This window comes from Camelus ferus, chromosome 11 (assembly GCF_009834535.1).
Source record: "Camelus ferus isolate YT-003-E chromosome 11, BCGSAC_Cfer_1.0, whole genome shotgun sequence".
Taxonomy (NCBI): Eukaryota; Metazoa; Chordata; class Mammalia; order Artiodactyla; family Camelidae; genus Camelus; species Camelus ferus.
Window position 1 is genome coordinate 7,028,071 of NC_045706.1, and position 23,454 is coordinate 7,051,524.

General features: G+C 51.3%; 1 protein-coding gene across 4 annotated transcripts in view; it reads right to left on the minus strand.

Moving 5' to 3' along the window:
• LHPP (phospholysine phosphohistidine inorganic pyrophosphate phosphatase) overlaps window positions 1-23,454 on the minus strand; it is a 125,216-nt gene that overhangs the window by 35,529 nt on the left and 66,233 nt on the right. The window contains exon 7 of one of the 4 annotated variants that reach the window (XR_004323742.1): window positions 22,700-22,896. The exons of the other annotated variants lie outside the window; for them this stretch is intronic. The gene's annotated coding sequence lies outside the window, so the exon portion shown is untranslated. The remainder of the gene's footprint in view (window positions 1-22,699; window positions 22,897-23,454) is intronic. 4 annotated transcript variants of the gene reach the window in all.

The window sequence follows — 23,454 nt, forward strand, 5'->3', positions numbered from 1 at the left end:
TCAATATCAAAACAAAACAAAACAATCCAATCAAAAAATGAGCAGAAGACTTAAACATTTCTCCAATGAAGACATACAGATGGCCAACAGGCACATGAAAAGATGCTCAACATTGCTAATTATCAGAGAAATGCAAATCAAAACCACAATGAGATGTCACTTCACACGTGTTAGGATGGCTATTATCAAAAGACAAGAGATAACAAGTGCTAGTGAGGATGTGGAGAGAAGGGAGCCCTCCTACACTGTTGGCTGGAATGTAATTTGGTGCAGCCACTATGGAGAACAGCATGGAGATTCCTCAAAAAACTAAAAATAGACTTACCATATGATCCAGCAATCCCGCTCCTGGACATACACCTGGAGAAAACTCTAATTCAAAAAGATACATGCACCCCAGTGTTCACAGCAGCACTATTTACAAAGGCCAAGACACAGAAGAAGCCCAAGTGTCCATCAACAGATGACTGTATAAGAGAAAGATGAATAGATAGTAATTTTATCTTTTTTTAGCTTTTCTTTTTTTATTGAAGTATAGTCGGTTTACAGTGTTGTGTTAACTGGTGTACAGCATTATGATTCAGTTATACACATATATATTCCTTTTCATGTTCTTTTTCATTACAGGTTATTACAATATGTTGAATATAGTTCCCTGTGCTATACAGTAGGACCCTGCTGTTTATCTGTTTTATATAGAGTGGTCAGTATCTGCAAATAAAGTAGTAATTTTAATGACCAAAGGATTTCAATAAAAACATATACTTTATCCATATTCATAATATTAATCTTAACTAATATCTAACTGATATGTAGATAGAAAGTGAAAATATTGAAGAAATAAAAACAAATTATTTATAAAATAAAGTCATATTATTTTTCATTGCATCTAAAATATTGTTTTGAATTGTTTTTAACATTTTTCCATAGGTATCTACAGTTGTTATTTATTTTCATCATTAAAACATTATTAAATTAAAAAAAACAGATGATTGCATAAATAAGTTGTGGTACAAACACACACACACACACACACACACAACAGAATACTACTCATCCATAAAAAAGAATTAATGCCATTTGCAGCAACATGGATGGACCTAGAGATTATTATACTAAGTGAAGTAAGTCTGAGAGAGAAAAACAAATATCCTATGACATCACTTAAATGTAGAATCTAAAAAAAGGACACAAATGAACTTATTTACAAAACAGAAACAGACTGACTTGTAGAAAACTAATTTAGGGCAAAGAGGGTACAGCTCAGTGGTAGACTGTGTGCTTAGCATGCCCGAGGTCCTGGGTTCAATCCTCAGTACCTCCGTTAAAAATTTTTTTTAATAAATAAATCTAATTACCCACCCCCCTAAAAAAAAGAAGAAAAAAAAAGAATACCAACTTAAAAAAAAAGTTAGCCTTAAAAAAAAAAAAAAAAAGAGAGAACAAACTTGTTACCAAAGGGGAAAAGCGGCAAGAGGGAATAAATTAGGAGCTTGGGGTTAGCAGATACAAACTACTATATAAGTAGTTTGTAGTTAAGTAGATAAACAACCAAGTCCCACTATTTAGCACAGGGAACTATATTCAGTAGCTTGTAATAACCTATAATGAAAAAGAATATGAAAAATATAAATATGTATAACTGAATCACTATGTTGTACACCAGAAACTAACACAACCTTGTAAACCAACTCTACTTCAGCGAAAAAAAAAAGTCTACAAAAACCTGTACATGAAATTTCTTTTGTCACAACAGCCAAAAAGTGGAAATAACCCAAGTGTCCATTATTTGATGAATGAATAAATAAAATGGGGTCTATTCATGTGATGAAATAGTACTTAGCCAGAAAAAGGAATAAAGTTCTCATACAGGCTACGACATGGATGAACCTTGAAGACACCAAACAAATCAAAGAACCCAGTCACAAAAGGACAGATGCTGTATGATTCCATGTGTACGGAACGCCCACACCCAGCAGGCAAATCCAGAGGCTGGACGTAGACGGGAGGCTGCCGGGGGGCGCGGGGATGGGAAGTAACTACTACTGGGGACAGGGTTTCCGCTGCAGGGTGACAGAAACGTTCTGGAATTAGCTAGTGGAGGCAGTTGTGCAATTCTGTGAATAGTCTGAAAAACCCTAAAACCCCCTGAACTGCACACTTTAAGGGGAATTTTATGGTTTGTGAATTATATCTCCCCCCAAAAAATGGTTTAAACCTGGCTGCTATAGAGTAAAATCTCTGATTTCGGAACTAATTCTGGCCCCGTGGAACTCACTCAGACGCACCGCAACTAACGCGCTGTGCCCTGGGTGAGCGGGTGGGCGACCAGGTGCCGCCCACGTGGTGGGGAGATGGTGAGTCTGCGGGCAGCAGTGACGGGCCAGGAGGAGGGCTGGGGCTGCCCTGTGGTGCAAGGGAACCGGACGGGCTCTTCTTCCCGTCCTGGGGAGCAGACTGGGGAGTGAGTGACAGCTGAGCCTGAGATTTGAAGGGCAAGGGCCGGTTAGCTCAGGGCAGAGCTGGGTCTGGAGTTCAATCTTGAGAATAATCCTGGGAGCCACCAAAGATCAAGCCCCCCCGACTTGGCAAGATGCTCTTGTTAGAAATAAATCTTAACCCTAACAGTCAAAGTTTCCTCCAAGCAAAAGGCCCTCCTCACCCGCTGTGAGTAGCAGATCGAAGTGGTAAAGCTAGTCTAAATGCTGCAAGTCAGAACAGCGGTCACCGGGACTTGGAAGGGGCAGGAAAGAAACTTCTGGGACTGTAATGTTCCAAGTATTCATCTGAGGGGTGGTTCATGGGCGTACACGTGTGTAAAAATTCACCAAGGTGCACACATCAGACGAATGCACTTTGCTGTATACTAAAAACATCAAGGAAAAAAGAATAGATAAAACTTACTGGCGAAGGTCATTTATCCAGCAAGGTCTTGCTCCCCTCCCCCTGCCCCCACCTTTCCCTTCACTGCATTCGTGGCATCTGTGACTTCTGGGTGGGAGACGCCCACGAGGGCAGTGTCTTGGCTACCTCAATGCCCCCAGCAGGGAGACCAAGCGTGTCAGGCCACCCAGCAGATAGATACTCGTCAGCCAGCGAGTCACGGGTGATAAGCTGCGTTCTCAGGCTGCCCTGCCCTCCACATTCCTGCCTGCCTCGGAGACCTGGCTCTCACCAGCAGGTGTGTCCCCCTCACCAGCCTGTGATGAAGGGCGTCAGACGCAGAGGTCCCACTGCCAAGCACATGTCCAGCAGAAATGTGTCCCACGAGTGTGCAGAATGTGTAGGAATGTTCCAGGCCCCTGTTCCTAACGGCCCCCAACACCCACGTCAGCGTAACAGAGAAACAGCACAAACTGCACGGGAATGAGTAGCCTACATGCAGCCACAGGGGGGGATCGTACAAAGTCAGCGCTGAGCAGAAGTCAGGACACGAGAGAGCACGCTCACTGCACGGTTCCATCTCATAAAGACACAGAGTCAGTCAGGAACGTGGTCACCCTGGGGATGTGGGTGGTGACAGAGGGGGCTTCTGGGGGCCTGGGAACATCCTGTTTCTTGACCTGGGGCTGGTTACAGGGATACACTTGACTCTGTGAAAATATATCAAGCTGTGTGCTTACAATGTGTGCACTTCTATTAAGTCATTTTTTCAATAAAGTTAATTTAAAGAAATTTTGAGAACATGGGACATTATACAGCTACTGAAACCACGCTTCAGAGCAGCTGCGTGCATGTGCACATGTGTACACAAGTCTGTGCACGTGCATATGAGTACTCATGTGTGTACACGTGTGGTGCATGTACCCACGTCATGCATGAACGTGTGCACGTGTGTGCATGGGTGTGCACATGGGCGTCTAACCCAGGAGATGCTGCTCCTTCAACCACAGGAGATCATAAGCCACGGCTGCTAACACAAGTAGTCACCTGAGGCTGCCCTGGATGTCAACCAACAGTACTGTCCCTCATCAAGCCAGAGCACTGCTTTGTGGTCATCTAGGGATATTAAAGGACTCAAGACAGATCCCAAAGGAGACCATAAAGGGCATTTTCATTAATAACAATACTAGGTACTACACATTAAGTATTGCTCTGTGCAAGGCAATAGGCAAAGAACTTTACTTGTGTTCTGTTCTATGATTTGTGCCCAGTTACGAGTGAAGGAGACCAAGGCCGGGGAGGGGGCAGCCAAAGGAACATGGAGGGCAGTAAGTGGCTGAGCTGGATTTCAATCCACCTGCACCTCTGGTTGCCCACGAGCATGTGCCAACTCCCTGGATGCCAGTACCTCCACCATGGCTGACTTCAAGCTATCCACGTGATACGGCTGACCAGAGCTGGGAAGAATGTGCACCGCTGACTCCTGCAAGCTGGTCCCAGGTGTCTCCAACACTCCAAAGGCCTAGATTACAGTCAAACCAGTTACACACATCACCTAAGCCAAACAGCTTAGTGTCCATGTTGGGAAAACCAGGAGAAAGTAGGAAGAAGCCCTGAAGGGGTAGCTGGCACCTCAGGTCTCCTAGCTTAGTGCCCCCCAGGGGACAAGTGAGCCGTGTACCCCTGGGGGTATGCAAGGACACCCCTTCTGAGAGTGGGTGCCCCTAGGGAGCCAATGATGCTAACCAGACTCCAGGTACCAGGAGGGCACCCGGGCATGCAGAGAAGATAAGATGACATGTCCAGCCTCCAGAATCTGGCCCCTAAGAGAAACTGGAGAAGGTGCCACCCTCCAACCAGGCGGACTGAGGAACCACCGGGCTCAGTGCACCTGTCCCTGGGCCTTGCCTGCCAAGTGTGGCATGGTGACTGCCCACAACAAATAGGGCACAGTGACCAAGCCTGGCTCTGCAGCCACCCAGGGGCCCACCTCCCCAAGGGCCCTCTGAGGACAGCAGGGTACTCTCCACCTGGTGCCTTTGTTTTTAACAGGTTTCTGAAGGTGTAAAGTCCAATTTTCTCCACCACACATAAACGCAGAGGGGCAGCAGTGGTCCTCCAAGCCAGCTGGACCTGCTGTAACCTGATCCCTGGGCTGGAGCAGGGAGCTGGCAGCCACATCCCAGGCTCTGCCTGCCAACCTCTTCAGCTGCTGCCCGGTGACCTTGAGCAAGGCCAGATGCCCCAGGTCTGCAGCCGCACGCTGGGACAGGGGGAGCTGTGCTTCCTCCCCACCTGACAGAACCGGACGTGCCAAGAACTGATACTGGGAAAGACCTTGAAATTCTCGGATGAAGGTGGCCACCCAGAAAGCAGGGCACGGGGCCGCCTCACTTCCGTGTCAGGCTTCTGAGCCCCTTCCCAATGCCGGCCCCTTCCCAATGCCTGCTCCAAAGGACACGGGGTCAGACTGAGACTCAGCTGGCAGCTATTGATTTAAAAATAGTGCCCTTTCTAAAAATAGGTGCAAACCCCAGAAACCCAAGCTCAATGGTCCCACCCTCCCAAACTAAACCGTAACCCTAAATATAAATGCACATCAGCGGAGAAAGGCCAGTACATGACTTCTGGGGGACCGAGATCTGCACAACACCTGTGTTCTTTATCGCCCTCCAGTTAAGGGTGCGGGGAAGACTAGTCCTTACTTCTGCATGCAGTTCAAGAACAAGCACGCAGATAGAAAACCCTCTACCCTCAACCAAAAGTCACTTCCAAGGGAGGAAAAATGCCCTCCTCACACTTGCCTCTCCGCTTGCTGCGGGATGCTGCAGGATGCTGCGGGATGCTGCGGGATGCTGCAGGATGCTGCGGGATGCTGCGGGATACTGTGGGTTGCTGCGGAAGGGGCATTTGGCCCAAAGAGGGAGTATCTCAGGATGCTAGAACAGGTGTGTCTGGCCCGCAAGGCCCACCACCAGCCGTCTGATTCTGGGATGCCCTTGTGTCAGTAAGTGCAGGGGAAAGCCCCAGCCACAAAGGGGTCAGAGCAGATCCCAGCCCACCCCTACAAGTCCCTAGAACCCAGAGCTGTTGTCAGATGACTGTCTAGTAACGCAGCCCTGCTACAAGCTCCTTGAGAGTGGCTAACAGAAGGACTTCACTTTGCTCATGTTGCTCCCTTTTTAATATTATAACTTCTTCCATCATAAAAATTACTATAACCGTATCATGTTTGGAGCTTAGACATAGGAAAACATCATCTGTAATGCCACAGCACAGCGCACTACCCCCATCCCAGACTCAGCGTCCTCCACTCCAGCGGCTCCATTCCTCACCTGTCTCCCACCAGGGAACCAGGAAGGACCAAAGGAGACCGACGTTCAGACAGACAGACAGATAAATGACAGGTCAATTTCAACCCTCTAACTCAACCTGAGCATCTGCGTATGTTGTCTTCTAGTCTCCCACAATAAGTGTGCTTCTTCCAGAATTATCATCACTCAAACAAGAAAGTTTATCATCAGCTCCTGTCACTTCAGGTTATACCACAGGTATTTTTCTGGGTTGCTACATACAAAGAGCCCCACCCCCCATTTCATTGTTTTTTTCAGTAAACTTATTGTTTCGAGATAACTGTTGATTCACATGTGGTTTCCCCCAGTGATAACATCTTGCAAAACTATAGAACAATATCAAAACCAAAATACTGACATTCTTACAGTCAAAATAGAGATTTTCACCACCACCAGGATCCCTCATGCAGTTCTTTACAGCCACACCCCTCCCCTCCTACCCCAACACACTTCTTAATCCCTGCCAACCACTAGAATGTTTTCCATCACTGTAACTTACCATTTTAAAAATGGTATAACAAGAGATCAGATAGGACATAATCTTTGGGAATAGGGTTCTTTTTACCGGAGATTTATTCACTGTATCAACAGATTCTTTTCCTTGCTGAGTAGTATTCTGTGGAATGGATATAAACTTAAAATATTCACCCACTCACTTTTGAACATCTGAGTTGTTTCCAGTTTGGGGACTTGGAGAAAAACTGCTATGAACATTCATGTACAGGTTTTTGTGTGAATATAAGTTTCCATTTCTCTGTGATAAACGCCCAGGAGTGCCACTGCCAAGTCCTACGATAGCTGCACGTTTAGATTTTTAAGAAACGCCGAACTATTTCCCAAGTGGTACATACTGTTTTACATTCTCAGCAGCGATGTGTGAGTGATCCAGATTCTCAGAATCCTCCTCAGCACCTGCTGTTGTCGTCGTCTTTCATTTTATCTCTTCTAACAGGCATGCGGTGATAGCTCATCGTGGTTCTTCTGCATTCCCCTAATGACTAATAATGTTGGACATCTTTGTATGTGTTTATTTGCTATCTGTGTATTATCTTCAGTGAAATGTCTGTTCATTTTCTCAGTCTATTTTTTTCTTTTCTCACTGGGTAACCTCTACTTTTCTATCTTCATGTTCACAGATTGTTTCTTCTGTCCCCTCTAAGTTTTTTGTCTATTGTAGTTTTCAGTTCGAAAATGTTCATTTAGCTCTTCTTTATATCTTCTATTTCTTTGCTGAGATTTTCTATTTCTTTGTTAAGATTTTCTACTTTGTCATTTGTTCCAAGCATATTTGCAACTGCTTGTTGAAGCATTTTTGAAAGAGTTGCTTTAAGAATCTTTGTCCTAACATCTGTATCATCTTGGTGCTGGTGTCTATTGATTGACTTTTTTCATTCAAGTTGAGATTTTCTTGGTTCTTGGTATGATGAGTGATTTTTGTATTGAAACGTGGACATTTGGGGTATTATGGTATGAGACTTTGGATCTTATTTAAACTTTCTCTTTCAGCTGGATTTCTGCGGGACAACTCCAGCAGACCAAGGGGAGGTAGAGCTGCCTCGTTACTGCCAGATGGGGCAGAAGTCCGGGTTCCCCACGTGGCCTCTGGTGACACTGAGGTGGGGGAAGGGCACTTATTACTGCTGGCCCAGGGTGGGAGTTCCACCTGGCTGGGAGGAACAGAAATACCTCCCGATCGCTTCCCACATTGACTGTGCACGGGGGTGGGGGTGGGGGGCCTTACTGCTGCCCGCTGTGGGTGGAAGCACAGGCTTTCCAGTGCTCTCCACGGACACCCAATTGAGGAGCCCTCTTTATCACCCATCTCCTGGCTCCCTACCTACTTGGCCTTCTCTGGCACCCCCTACCCCAGTGGTGAGGGGCTCATTATAGCCTCAAGAAGGTGGAAGTCTAGTCTCCCCACTGGGCCCTTGCTGGCAGGGACTGGGACAGACCACAGTTTCTACTGTGGTACTTGGCTTAGTATAGAGCGGTTATTGTCTACGAGTTTGTCTTGCTAGGCTGCCTGATGGAGCCGGCTTCTGTGAAGGCTTTTCGTCTGGGGCCCATTGGTGTTTCCAGGTAGCTGGCCTCTTCAGCTCCAAGTCTGGGATCTATGAGGCAAAAAGAAACCCCAGGGAACTCACCACTGTGTCACTCCTCAGGTCCTGTAGTCCCTTGCCGGGCTGCCTTCTTCTCTCCACTTTTGAGTCTTATGTTCGTTTCACAGCTAATGTCCAGGGTTGTGAGTTGCACTTAGCAGGAGGGAAAGACACTTCTACTCCATCTTATCAGAAGCAGAGGTCTCTCCAAGTGCTTTTCATGGTCTAGTTTTTTTCTCTTGTAACCAGGGTAGGTCTTGGGTGAAGAACCAGTGGGTGTCTGACAGAAGATCCCTCAGCTCCCTGTAAAGTGTTTGCTTTGCAGAAGACCCTGGGGAGCTCTCAAGAGGCTCCTGAGGAGGGGGCTGGGATCCTGCACTCCTCCCGTGACAGCCCCTTCCTCGTCTGTGGGCTTGACCAAGAACACAGCATGCACTCTGCGTGCATAACCACCAAGTGCCTGTCAGGAGGGTCGCTCTTAGCCGCTATTCGACCTTAACTTTACTAGAAGGAAAATATAAAGCCATGCTGTTCCTTGTGCAAAGCCAAGGAGAAGGATATTTTTGGACTTCCTTCTTCTACAGCTTCAGCTGAACCTCAGCAATCTGGTCTTCTCTCTGCAGCCCATATTGAAAAGGCAGATGAGCCTATTTCAAAGCTGACAAGTACATGCTGTAAAACTGTACATAAAACACAATCTCAATTATGTTTAAAAATACTGGAAAAAAAAAGGAGGGAGCTGGAAGGAAACATGCCATAATGTTAACTGATGTTATTGGTGGATTACAAAAGGATTTTTTTTAGCTGCTTCTTTCAGATTGTTTATAACTTCCAAATTTTCCAATGTGAACATATTACATCTATAAAATTAAAAACAAATTTTTAAACGAACAAACAAAATTCTCTTCCCCCCGAAAAATCTAACTAGTGAGTATATGAAGCCATCACAGGCTGACTATCTCTTCTGGACCTGGGTTTATAACTTCAGACTGTTAGTTGTGGGCAAGACAGGACTCTGGTGCTGCTGCAGATGATGCAAACCAGATCCAGGACCTGGAAAGTGGAAATTACACCTCTACCCCGGGTGCCTGAAGCTGCTGTCTTGCCAGCCGCAAGGCTTCCGGTTTGACTGGCACCTCAGGTGGAAACACCACTGCAAAGAGTCGCTTTGCAGCTCTGACCAAAGATGGACCTTAAGGAACCCAGAGCCAGCAGTATGCACCTCACACAGGCACCCTCAGGCCCCGCAATAGGCAGTCAGTGCCACCAAAGGACCAAAAGTGTGGTAAAACCCAGCACTGCCAAGAATCAACCTCCCCGCACATGGTCTACACCAGACTTGCTGGAGGAAGTCCTCCAGGATGGAGACAAAAGAACTGTTCATTATTCTGCATAAAATAACTCCACAGCAAGGTGGCCTCCAGCCCAGGCAGACCAGGGCCCATGTGTGCCATCTTCCCCAGCAGATACATCCTTGGCCCGCCACCAGCCCCCTACCCCTGTAGCCTTGGTGGGTGGTCTTCATTTCAGAAGGCAACTTGGGTCCTGGCTTCCCCGGAAGGGTGTGGGCCCTGGGGAAGCCAGCCAGCACCCTGGCTGGGAGCCTGGGACCAACAGCCAGGCGAGTGCAGAAGAGTGAGTGCAGTCAGGGCCAGCTGGTGTGCGTCACCGGCAGGTGCCCTTGGACCCACCCAGATTCCTCCTGCAGATGGTCAGTGCTGCCAGAGAACCAGTGGGCAGTAAAGAACCAGCACTTCCAACCCCCAGGACAGACTCGGCAAACATCCTAAAAGCTCAAACACATCTTCAGTTGGCACTGCCTTGCAGGAAGTCCACTCCTTGGGCCTCGCGGGCAGTGTTCTCGGCCGCCCCTGTCTTTTTAGGCCTCCCCTTCTCTCTGCTATTACAGGGTGTGGAAACCTTTCCCTCTGTCCCTCTGCTCTCTGGAAACAATCGTTAACTTCCTCTCCCAGAGGCGGGGCCGCAGTGGGACCCTGTGCTCAGTAACATCTGCAGAGAAACCATCACGGCCAGTTGGGAGAGCAGGGCCAGGCCTGGCCATTGGCTGCATCTTTATTTATAACTTCTTTTACTTCCAGTGTTAAGGCCCCACAATTTCAAGCGAAAAGGTCGAGAGAAAAATGAACGCCTTGACATTTTTTCCAAACATCCTCCCAAAGAGCGCTTGGCAAGGGAACTCGGTTTTGCTGAGAGCATGAGACTGTCTGTGGCCGCAGGGCCCTCCTTGGAGCGGATCTATTTTTGTTTGGTGAGACATCTGTGCTCTGCTAGGCTCGACACTTGGGACTACAAAGGAAAAACAAAACATGTAAATGGAGACTAGAAGCTCTACCAAAATAAAAGTGGGTCCTGAACTGTTGTGTTACGTGTTCGGTGGGTGGTGGGGAGCCGTGGCGGTGAGGTCAGCGCCCCCCGCCTGCTGCCCGCCGGCCCCACCCCGGCTCAGGCACTGCCCCAGTGTTTTCCACAGAACCAGGGGGCTCTGTGTCTGAATTGGGCAAACCCAGGCCAGGCGCACCCACCCACAGGAGAGGCTGGAAGTCCCCACAACCAAGAGGGAGGCAAACCGAGTGGCTCAGAACACAGCTTCTAGAGTCAGCCTGCCAGGGCTGCACCCCAGCTGCCTCCTGCTGGTAGGACCTTGAGCAAGCGGCTTACACCTCCCACCCACCTCTTTCCCTCAGCAGGAACGCGGGCCGCGCAGAGTAACGGTGCACACACATGGACAGCGCACGGCATGAGCTGCATGGAGGCCACTGTGAGTGCGGGGTCGGTGGCAGCTCCCAGGGGATGAGGAGGCCCAACAGCCATGGGAGGACGTCCTCTAGGGGAGGACATGGGAAGCCTTCCAGCCACTCCCCAACATGGGGCTCAGATTCCAGAAGGGTCACCGTGCCTCCCTCCCACCAGAAAGGCTCTGAGAACACTCCCAGGAAGCTGCTGGGCCCATGCCCTGGGCCAGGTGGCCCAGCAGCTGCAGGGCGGCCCCCGAGGCAGCGGGTGCAGCTGTCCAGTTGCAGCGTGAGAACACAGGGCCACGTGGCTCCTCCCTCACAGCTCACGCGCCCTCGACCATCACCCAGAGTTGTCAGGGCACCTCTCTCCTGTGACCGCGAAGTGCCAGGGAAACAGGACAAGAAGGACAAGGGGAGAAGCAGGTGCAAGAGGACAGGCTCCACGTGAGCATCTGAGGTTTCAGGACATGCTGATGGCACGAGGCCGAGGCCACACCACACGGCTGCCTCTGTGCTTCCCCTCGCCCACCCCGTCCCCTTTCTAGACTCCCCGAGGTCTCACTTGTCCCATCAACGTGCTCCACCACTCAGTCCCAGGCTGCCACGTGGGACCCCTGCCCCTGGATCACCCACAGTCCACTCCTGTGTAGCTTCCCCAGCCCAGTGTGCTCTGTGCCCCCTCCCTACTGTCGCCTGCCTGGCCCAACGACAGCCAACCCAGGGGTGAGCCCACCAACTGGGTAATGACAGAGTCCCACGAGGCTTCGGACCCCAGTCCCACCCCAAGGCCAGTACCCCAACCCTCCTCCAGGAAATGGATTTTACAAACGGACTGTGACTTACTCCAAGACAGACAACATTTATTTACACAATCTCGTCCCTCCAATTCCTAGGGACATGAAGGTCTGAGTACAAAGTAAACTACATGAAGCCATCTGTTGACTCGAATTCTAAAAGCAAACACGGGGGCTGGTATGCACGCTGTCTGGGGCTGCAGCAAACACAGACCCCTGGGCAGCACCACTCACCCAGCAAGGGTTTGCCAGGCACTGCTGAGCACCAGCCCCTCTCAAGGCCCAGATCCGCCAGCATGCCTTCATTCATTCATTTGTCAGCTCAAAACTGGGTCTGGAGTGCAGTCCAGACGAGAGGACAGAAAAAGGAAGAAGCTCTGGCCCAGAAGTCCCAGTACTCTTCGGCTGGCTACTCCTCCCCACCTGCGCTTTCTCGGGCAAGTCATTTCCTCCCTGTGCCTCAGTTTCCTCATCTGCAAAACGGGGATAAGACAGCATTTACCTGAATGTGCATAACTATTAGTGATCATGGTGATACTACTGGTGGCAAACTGGAACAACCATCCTGCCCATCACTCAGTGGCAGGATTTCTCTAGTTTTTCTTCCTGCCACACCTTTGGTGAATCCAGGACCTTCCCAATGGCTTTTTTTTTTTATCACTCCCAATCTAATTAGCATACTCCTGTCCCAGCAGTGCTGGGGCCCCAGCTGGTTTGAGACAAGTTATTTAAGCATTTCATCCTTCCCTCATTTGCCTGACCTCTCATGGCACCAGCAGCTGAAAAACAGCCTCTCCCTTCCCGTGTGTCCGGCGCAGTACCAGGCCCATCCACATCCACCTAGACTTCTTGTAACACGCACGGCAGCCGCAGGGGTCCTCATTCTACAGCGCAGAGAGTGAAGGTTCTGCATGCCTGAGAAGCATTCCCAGGTCACAGTGCTGTAAGGAGCCAAGTGGGGATTGGAACCCTGGTCAGTATGACCCTAAATGGCCTCACAAGTTTGAGTAACAGGGATTAAAATGTCATCTTCTCGGCCAGGATCCTTATACATGCTGACTGCCAGTCTCACATGCCGGAAATTAATTTGCCAAAATCTTTTAGTCTTGGTATCTGATTGGATTAGGAGAACAAAAAGCAGCATCTTCTCCAGAGAATAAATGAGCCACAGACTCTGTGTTCCATCTTTGATGCAATGCAGACTTCTCATTAAAAAAAAGCCTTGGTTTTAAAAATATATGATAAAGAATAAGAAAGGATATAAATATGCAATTTCAGAAAGTAAAAAACATCAGTGACCGAGGAAGATGAAAAAAAACCTTTAGTCTCCTTAGCAATCAAAGAGGGTCCCCATTTTTTCTATCAATGGGGACAATTTTTTAAAATGATGATACTGTTCACTGGTATTATTTGTTGAAAAGAATGTGAGATCACAGAGCACTGTCCATACTGCAGATGGGAGGGCAACTCACGTTGGGACGCAGAATTCTGCAGAAGTCACAAAACCCGCCGATTTTTACATATCCTTTGACCCAGCAACGCCATATTCAAGAATTTATCTTAATGCAAGAAAACCACAAATGAGTGCAAGGCCCTGCTTCCAGAACGTTCAGTGCAGCCCTGTTTACACTAAGGAAGAGCTAGAAACAACGGAATACCTAGCAACACAGTGTGTCCGCCTGGAGTAGGATGCAGCCATTAAAACGGTGACACGGGGGGATGCCACTGACATGGACCGGCGTTCTCGAACTGATCGCTGAAGAGAAGACTTTCAAAAACAGTACGTGCCCCTAACCTCAGTCTTGGATGGAATACACAGCCCACGTACTCTGTTTTGGATGGAATACATAGCCCTCAGTTTTGGATGGAACACACAGCCCACGTACTCTACACAGAAAGTCTGGAAGGTGGACCCCAAAGATGTTCTCGGAAGTCACCTCTGGATAATGGGCTGGTCCGAGGTTTACTTTCTTTTTTCACTTTTCGGGTTTTCTTAAATCTTCAGCAGTGAACATGAGCACAGGTTAGAGAGCTGGATGGCCTGCGTTGGCAGTCTGCCGCTGCCACCTCATAGCTGTGGCCTTCAGAGGTGGTTGGGACAAAAGGAGCCAGTGGATGTAAGGGGTAGGGTCAGCCGGCCAGCATCCAGCCTGGTCCCACTTCGTCCCAGCTGTGTGACCTCCAGCAAGTGGCTGACCTCATCTCCAAGGGGAATAATGAGAGCACCCACATCGTGGGCTCAGCACGAGGGTTCAGTAAAGCAACACATGCGAGCAGCTCAGGGCAGAGTTGGGCCCAGAACAGGAGCTCAGGAATGCCCATGGTTTTATCAATCAACGAGAGAAAAAACGAATTATTACATTGAATTTTTGGGAAAATAAAGAGGCTAATGGTCATGATAGAGTGATTCTCCTCCCTTAAAGCAACTAGAAAATGGGATAAAATATGTGAAACAACAGTATTCAGGCCCTGGACAGATGGCAGTGCCGGCAGTGCAGGGTGGTGGTCCCAGAGGAGGGAAAGCAACGCGGCCGGTCCCCCAGCTGCGTGTGCAGGAAAAGGGGCTCTCCCACACTCTCCAAGGCCCCGCCCGCCCAGGCTGCAGGAGGGTCAGGTGAGATCCCACCGCTCCACTAGTGCCCCCACTCCCACGGGGTCCTCCAGGGAGGAGGTGTTTGGCTGACTCCCCTCCTCTCCCCACAGGCAGGGTCTCCAGGGTGTGGTTCTCATCCCTCTGGATTGGGCGGCTCTCCCCCAGCACCCTGCAGGCTCCTCCCTTGGCCCAACAAGAGGCCGCCCACCTTGCCCCAGGCCCCCTGCAGCCCTGCCCTGCCTACTCCTTCCTGTTCTCTGCATAACCCACCCCATCTCCCAGCCCCACTGCCCATCAGGAGAGAGAGTGGGTGGAGAGCTCGCCTTGGGAGGGAGAGAGCACAGTGGTGGTAAAAATGGCTGCATTCAAACCCTGGCCCAACCACCCCCTTACTGGACGAATTCAGGCCAATCACTCAACCTCTCTGAACCTCAGTTTCCTCATCCATGAAAAGGACTAAAATGCCAGCTGTAGCCAGCTGCTGCTGGAGTCAGTGACTGGGCCTGTGCGGCATTTAGCCCAGTCTGGCACACAGTGCGTACTTGTTAAATGATGACTGTTATTACGAGTTTCATCCCACCCCCCACGATGTGTGTGCCGCCCCTGACAACCACCTGGTTCCCAAGGAGGATTCCCCTCCACCCATTTGTCTCATTGCTCCATTAAAGAACCTGGTCCTGTCTGGAAATTTCTGCCAGAGTTGCAGAGTCGCAGAGTCTCTGGACAAAGACAGGAAGGTGTGGAGGAATGAAGGGAGAAGAGCCAGTGCCGAGGCCACCAGCACACCTGACCCAGGTCACATGGTGGGGACAGCAGAGCCACGGCTCCCCAACAGCCCCCCAGCCCTGCCCCAGCCGACCTGGCCCCACCCGCCCTGGTGTCCTGCTCCCCCACGTCTGGTGAATGACTGACAACAGCAGCATGAGCTGAGCACTGGGCACCAGGCACTATGCTAAGTGCTTTAAACACACTGTTTAATTTAGTCATCATCTTCCCGTTACATAAAATGAGACTTAACTGGGTTATATAACCCCTATCAGGCCAAGGTCATATCAGCTCCAAGTGGCAAAGGCAGATCTGAGTCCAGGCAGCCTAGGCTAATAATGGCCCTGCCACACTCCCTTCTATCTACGCCAGAATCCCTCCCAAAGGATGCATATGGTGCTGTCTAAAGGAGCACCCGGTTCCTGGAGGACAGGGCTGCAAGGACAACAGGACATCCCGTGCCTCCCGGAGCGCCACGGCTTTCCTGCGCAGGAAAAGAACAGATTCCAAATAGATTAGCCTGGGTAATCCCGCATGGACACTGTCTGCTGGGCTGCTGCTTATCTCCTGCTCCGGACGGGGTGAGGGGCTGGTGGGTGGGCCTCTGTGCAGCTCACCAAGCTGACAGTATGACCAGGAACCAGGCAACATACAGGAACAGGAGCCATCGGGCCCTAGTGTGCAGCTGTTGGACTTTTCCTGGGGTTAGACAGGGGTGTCAAGAGGAGAGGGGTGCGGTCTGGAATATTCTGTATTAGAGAGGGTTCCTTTTTCCTGGACACACAGATTTGGAGGCTCTGCAAAAGCCACAGGTGACCAAGGGCATCTGGGCTTCCTGACTGGCTCCCCTGAGCACTAGGCCACGACTGTGCCTCCCTGGTCCTTGCATGGGCTCTCCCCCTGCCACCTGCGGCCCCACGCCCACCAGGCCCGACTCTCCCTCGTTGGACATGCCTGGGGAGGGCCCGTGGGGACAGAATTCGGGCACAGCCAGGCCAGCGTTCAGGGCAGTCTCACCCCCACCTCACTCCAGCCCCAGGGCAGCGAGAGGAGCACAGGTGCAGCCCAGCTGCAGGTGCAGGACATGCGGCAGGAAGGAAGCCCAGGAGCAGACCCTCTGAACCCTGTGAGGCTGGGGAGGAGGAGCCATGTTCCCCCGAGTCTGGCCTTGCCTCTAGTTCAACACATGGATTTCTCATTCTCTTTCTCCAAACTCTGCTTTGTTGGGCTGAGTCTGTTAAGCCAGAACACAAGCTGAGCACTGGGGACAGCTGAGTCACAAGGATCTGGCTCCCCTGGTGCTACCATCATCAGCCAGGTGCCTGTCACAGAGCCCGGGGGTGGTAACGGAGGATGCTGACCACACCCCAGCAAGGTAAGGCGCAGGCACTTGGTACGCGAGGCCCAGTGTGCAGAATCAAAAGGCCCTAGGAGGCTGCAGAGCACTGAGCCTGGCCTCATTATCAGCTGGGAAGGCCAGCTTAAAGGATATTCCAGTAATTGCAAGGTTTTTTGTAAATGTTAATTACGGCTGTCTTAATTAGCTCTGAACCCATTGATCTATGGATTATATTAGGTTTATAAGTGTAATTACCTTAACAGGCATATGGATTACAATTATGCTCCAATTAAACCCCAAGCGTAGAGCATATAAATCAGCAGAGGGGGTCCTCCTAATTCACAGGGTCAGGCTATTAAAATGCTGGTACTTTAAGGGCCTTACACGGGGCTGGCCCTTCACAGGCTCAGGGGCACTTGGGAGTTGGGAGGCAGGGAGAGGGGAGGGTGGCCTACATGGTCTCCCTATCTCTTAAAGGCTGAAGGCCCCACGTCCAGTCTGGGCCTGAAGTAGAGATGACCGCAGTGGCAGGGTTGGGGAATGGCAGGGCCCCAGCCTGCGAGGCAGTGACCACAGGATTAAGAGCTGCGCCTGGCTTGGCCGCTCCTCCGTGAGGACAGCCCAGGTGCCCCCTCTTCCCTCAAGGAGATCAGGACACTGATCAGCCATTAATTACAACTCTCAGCCCCTCTGGGTAGAGACAGTTTTCTCTCCTTATCTCCGGAGAGGGGTGGCAAATATTATTAACCCCCTTTTCAGGGTGGGGAGTGGAGGCCACAGGGCCAGCGGGCTGTGGACAGCAGGAAGGCAAGGCCCCCTCTTCTGACAGTGGCGATGGAGTGCAGGGAACGCACACTGACTGCCTGGAGGACACAGAGGGTGGTAAGGGGGACTGCAAGGAAAGGCTTGGGAGGACAGCCCAGCAGAGCGGGAGAGAGGACAGGAAATGCCTGCGGTCAGTGGAAGGGGTGTCAAGGGTCTCAGAACACGGACCTGCTCGCAGAGTCTGTCATAAACCCCGCTGTCAGAAAGCCGGACGCGAGACCGCAGCCCAGGAGGCCCAGCACACTCTCTGGACATACTTTTGTGCCCCAGCAGTGAGCCCGGGCTCCGGGGGGGCCAGAGGAGGGAACCCTTTCTGGGCCAAGCTGCACTGCCCCCAAGGAGGCTGGCAGGGGCCCCGATGCTGGGATGGAGCAGCTGTGGGCCCTTCAAAGCTGAGGACTTTCTTTCTGTGGCTGCCAGCCCAGCTCGGAGCGACCACCAGCATCAGAAACCAGGAAGCTGTGACACTCTGCCACCCTGGCCAAGGCAGCTCCGGGCCCAGGGCTCCAGTCCCCTTCCTGCCTTGGCTCTTGTGGTTCTGAATCTCCCACTCCAGGTTGCGTCCCACCACCTGGCCCTGACGCCCCCCTGGTCAGGATGAGGGAGGAGCCCCATCCAGAACACGCAGCGTGGGGGCGGGACTCCACAACTCTGAGAAGAGGACCAGCTGCTCATCAGTGCAACCTGTTGCCCCTCCTGACCCACCCACCTTGGCCGGCAGGGCCAGGGGCAGGGGGCTCTGCCGTCTCAGGCCTCTGTGGGCTGGCGGGCCCCTCCCTGCTGCTCTGGCTTCCCTCACCCCCAGCTGGCATCCCAGAGCCCCTTTCCCAGATTCGGGGCCTGGACTGGGGAAGCGGGTCTTCTCCATGACCAGTCCTTGTGGGGAAAAGCTGGGCACAGACACGTGCACACGTGTCCACACTAGGACGGAAGCGCCCTGGACACGTAAACACGCTGTGTCTGAGCCACGGCAGCCGAACCACCCCCTGCACGTGAAACCCACCACACCCCTCCTCCCACAAAAGCAGCTGCACCATCTGAGCACAAGCACCAGAGTGGCAGTGGAGATGGGTCCTCTCTCCCGCAGCACAAGAAGGGGTGAGCGGGGGGCAATCATCCTCAAGCAAGGGCTCAACGACCAAGACTGGGGTCGCCCACGAGCCCCTGTCCCACCGCTGCCTGTGAGTAGAGGCCACGAGGCACAGGTTGGGAGAGGGCACAGAACTGATGGTGTTAACAACAGGCCAGGCTCCCCTGGCCAGGAGTGAACCCCCATCGCTGGGGGTGTTCAAGCCCAGGTGCAGGCAGGAAGAGGAGAGGAGTCCGTCCAACCCCTGGGGCTCTGAGGGGCTGGGAGCCGGGCCGTCAGCCTGACGGGCCAAGGTCAGGACATCCATGCCACCTGCTCCCTGCAAGGACAGCACTGCCGTCATGGCCAGCAGGTACCATCGCAGACGCTTTCCAGACACAACGTGAGGTGACTGAATCCTCCTGACACCTGGCAAAGTAGGCCTTACCACCCCCACCAACAGACAAGAAAAGCAACTTGTCACTTGCCCCAAAGCGCCCCACCAGGCAGAGACTGACTCAGGATTCAAACCCCAGCCTTTTGATTCTAGAGACCACGCCCTCTGATGCAGCCAGAGGCCAGCCTGCCTGGCACACTGGTCCACAGACGGAAGCACCCATCCCTGCAAATCACACTACTGGCCGCCGCAGGAACCCGTGCACGGTGCCCCAGTTAAGGGAAAAGAGGACCAAATGGTTCTTCTATGTATTTTTGAGGCTTTACAAATAAGACGAGGACTAAAAAAGAAAGCCTTTTTGCAGAACTAGGGCTTAGAAACTGAGTTCCTTCCTTCTCCTTAAACTTCTGAATTTAGCAGATAATATTCATCAAGGGGCTTTTGGATCCACGATGCCTTGCTGGGGAGTCATTCTGTAGGAAAAATCTAATTAGGCTAGATTTTCATATTAGAAATATTAGTTCCCGTTCAGGCCTAAACACGATAATCACCATTGCTACCTAAAAGTTACGAGAAGCCATGCATTCAAAGAGGCATTCATTTATTCCAAAATGTCCCCCTTCTCTGTTCTTTTCAGGTCTTTTCTGATCTTGGCCTCTGAGAAGGCCACAGTGGCAAGAGGTGACCTCGCTGTCCAGGGCCCAGGTTCCGGCCAAGGCTTTGCTGGACAGGATGTGTGGCTCACCTCAGCCCCAGCCCGCCTCTGACTGGGGACAGAGGCTGGTCTCTCTGCGCACTCAGACCTCCCCAGGGCGGATGCCGGCGTGGGCAAGCCTCGAACTTTTCCGGAAATTTTCTTTCCTCCACAGACTTAACATTAATAGAATTAATAGAATCTAAAGCCCAAACCATTAAGTGAGAAACTGGAAACAGTTTTAAACCATGAAAATAAGCTTAAGGAAGCATATCTTTTGTTTATCGTGGGGGAAAAAAGGAAATAGCCCAAATGTCCATTAACAAGGGGTGGGAGGAGTCAACAGGCGCGCCCGCACCTGGGACACGTGCGCAGCCACCGCAGCGCGTGGCAAGTGAGGGGCACGAGTCAGCCCTCCCGCCGTGGACGTGACAGGTGTCCAGGATGTGAAGTGAGGAGAGCAGTGTGATTCCACTGAAAAACAAATAAGACGCCCCCCCTGCCCCTTGTGTGCACATGTGCACGCGTGGGTGTGTACACGATGGAGCAGAGAGCGAGGCACAGCAGGCTGTTAACACAGAGTATTCTGGGATGGAGGTGGGGGTAGGAGAGAGGAGGGAGAGTAGGTAGAGAAAAACTTAAAAGACCACAGGAAAATGGAACAACATGCATGGTGTAATGTTAAGTGAAAATCCCGGACACCAAATTCTAACTATAAGTATCTAAAAGCTGTTATAAAGGAGATCTAAATATGCAAACAGAGCAGGAATGAAATGAGACAGGTGCAGGGATGTTTGGAAAAGGCGATGATGGAGGCGAGGTTGGCCAAAGCGGGGTTCATAAGGACCTGTGTTCTCCATGGGCCACGAGAAACCTGCAGGGTGTTCACGCCAGGAGAAGCTTGATCCAGTTTGAGCGTTAGCTTCTTCCAGCTCCCAGGCAAGATGAACTGAAGGGTGGGGGCGGGATGGAGACAGGGGACCAGCCAGCAGCCACTGCCAATGTCGGTGTGACTGAGCTCGGGGCACGGGTCGAAGTGCAGAGGAGGGATGGACTTGGTGACTGAGAAGGGGGACTACAGGACACAGTCTGGGTGAGCAGTGGCACCAACAAAAGTGCCCAGGGGGCAGGCAGAAGGGACCGTCCGCTCAGTGACAGGCATGGCTAATGTGAGGGGCCCTGGGTGGAAAGGTCATGGAAGTGCCATCCTGGATGGGGCACAGGAGTCTGGGGAAGGCCTTGAGGTCCTGGGGAGTGGGCACTCTCAAGCCCCAAATGGGCAAGGGCCCTTCCCTGCCGCAAACTCCAGCCTCCAGCCTCCAACCAGGTTTTTGGGAAGAACACAGCCAGAGAGCATGGCTCTGAATCCCACCCCACTGCCACTTGGCTCTGGGACCCTGGGCAGCACGCTCTGCCTCTCAGAGCTGCAGTCCCCTCAACCTACAAAAGAGAAAAGCAAGGAGCCCGCAGGGTTGTTTTCATGACTGGGTGACGCAGTGTAGGTGATCCCGCAGCCCCCGTGCCTGGCCCCGGCCAAGCACTCAGAAAACTGGAGCTGTGACAATCATCGTCATCATCTTCACCCACGCGGGAGCGGGCACCTCTACTGTCACTGCCGGCCATGTGATCCAACAAGTTACTCAACTACTCGGTGCCCAGGTACCTCATCTATAAAACAGGGGTTAAAGCATCGCCTGATCATGAGTTTTAAACGAGCTACATACAGAAGAGTGCCCTGCCCACTGAAAGTGCTCCCTGCACACCAGCTGCTGCCACCGTCACTCTTGTCAACAGCATCCCTGCAAAGGCCCTCAGGTGGAGAAGAGGAGGCTGCTGGGAATCCCAAGGTCAGAGTTTCTGGGGCGCAAAGTGCAAGAGGGGACTGGTGAGAGCTAAGACTGGATTGGCAGACTCTGGCTAAGAAAAGTCTAGTGGACGGTGAAGCAAATGAGTTTGGCCTGGCTTGGAAGGCAGCAGGAGCCGTGGAGTAGTCCTGGGCAGGGGAGTGGCACGTAGATTTGAACTAGAAGGCAAAGTTGGCTATTGTTTGAAGGACGGAGTGGGGGGTGTCATGGAGGCAGAAAGGCTGGCTTTCTGGCTACCCTAACCCCAATTTTGTTTGTGGCAGCCGTGAGCCCATTCTTAGGCAGAGAATCATGGCCGGCTACGCCACCAGTGACAATTCCACTGCCTTTTGCCTTGGCAGGCATGGTCATGTGACCCAGCTCCAAAGATACAACTGGAAGTCTGTTAGGGAAGGTGGGCACCACTGAGAGAGCTTTTGCATCCATTTAGAAGGGACATTCACAGGAGGCAAGCTTACTGGCACTGCCCTGGAGGTGACCATGACACCTGGTGCCATGGCTGCCATCTTATGACCATGAGGTGACAACATGCCACATAGGGGTGGATTTACCACAAAGCTGCTGACTCTTCAGTTTCAGGCCCCTCAGTGACAGGGGCACCTTCCCTGGCCCCAGAAGTATATTCACATAAATAGTCATTTTTTAATTGAGGTAAAATTCACATAACACAAAATTTACCATTTTAAAGTATACATTTCAGTAGCTTTTAGGGCATTCACAGTGTTATGCAACCATCACTGCTATTTAATTTCAGAACATTGCATCACCCCAAAGAAAAACCCTATACACATTAAGCAGTCCCTCATCATTACTGGCTACCCTGCAGCCTCTGGAAACCACTACCTAACCTTCTATCTCTATAGATTTGCCTGTTCTAGAAATTTCATATAAATGGGACCACACAGTATGTGGCTTTTGTGTGTCTGGCTTCTCTCACCAAGCACCGTAACGTTTCCAAGGTCCATCCATGTCATAGCACGTGTCAGCACCTCATTCCCTTTTATGGCTGAATAGCGTTCCATTGCCTGGATGTACCACATTCTGCCTATCCGTTCATCAGTCGATGGACATCTGGGTTGTTTCCACTTTGGGGATATTATGAATAATGCTGCTCTGAACATTCGTGTACACGTTTGTGTGTGGACATATGTTTTCAGTTCTTTCCAACCTAATTTTATATTCATCAAACCTAATGTATTCTTTTTCTTAAAGTGGCCCCCTCCTCCAAGTTGCCTAAACTTCAGGCCTCAGGAAGTCTTGGATTTACCTTGATATTAAGGCTGGTGAATTAAAAAGACAGACAAGATAACCCCTGCTGAAGCGCAGTGCCAACCCTGAGCCAGGATGGCTGACTGTTTTCCCAGGTAAGTAACTCTCCCGATGGTTGAAGCCATGGCGAGCTAGTGTTCCGGCAGCTGCAGCTGAAGTGGTCCTGACGGTACAGGAGGCGACCACAGGGATCAGCTGCAGGACACAAGGAACACAAGGAAGACTTTAGGATGACTCTGGACTTCTCAAGGTGACTTTTCGGGTACAGGTACGACAAAGTCATTCACGGCCTTATTATTTAGCCAATAACATGAGCGAATACTTGACAAGTACGTCCCAGTGCTTGGCAGGGGCCTAACACAGAGCAGACCTTTGATAGTAACACGTGAGTGGCTGACCGCCATCCTGGGGCACGACATGTACGTCACCCAGCGTGGCTCTGGGCACAGCTGGCATGAAGCGGCCCTTCCCACCCTGTCTGCTAGCAGCCACCCAAGGTCAGGACAGGGTGGCGGTCCAGCAGTGTGTCCCTCCCACCTCCCGCTGCTCCTACAGAGATGCCCCCTGTGACAGCCTGGCGGTCCCCCGATTCCAGCAGCATAACTGAAACAGAGATGCCCGCCCCCCATCTCCTGCCTCTTCCTGAAGTTCAGTCAGAGCTGTGGCTATCACTGTCCACGGCTGGACTTCATGAGCGCCTGACGTCAGCAAAGACGGGTGCATTTCTCCCTGACTGAACTTCCTGCCTCGCTC